A 306-nucleotide genomic window follows, 5' to 3' on the forward strand; every position below is an offset into this window, starting at 1 on the left:
ATGATCTCTAGGTAAAAATCAATTCTTGTAACAAATTTCATTTTATAAAATCATTTCTTCTAAGGAATCAAAAAATGAACAATACCAATATATTTATAATTTTTAGTTTACATTTTAATTTTTATTAGTACACAAATTATACATATGGTTTCCTTATGACATGTTCATACATGTATATAATGTATTTTCATCACATTCACTCCCCATTACCCTTCCTACTTTTGTTCATCCCCTTCATTTTCCTAACTATTCTCTTGTACTTTCATGTCTTTATTTTTGGTTTCCCAATGAATTTAGTAGCTATGA

Source organism: Nannospalax galili, unplaced genomic scaffold, assembly GCF_000622305.1.
Source record: "Nannospalax galili isolate Female #2095 unplaced genomic scaffold, S.galili_v1.0 scaffold238, whole genome shotgun sequence".
NCBI classification, from domain to species: domain Eukaryota; kingdom Metazoa; phylum Chordata; class Mammalia; order Rodentia; family Spalacidae; genus Nannospalax; species Nannospalax galili.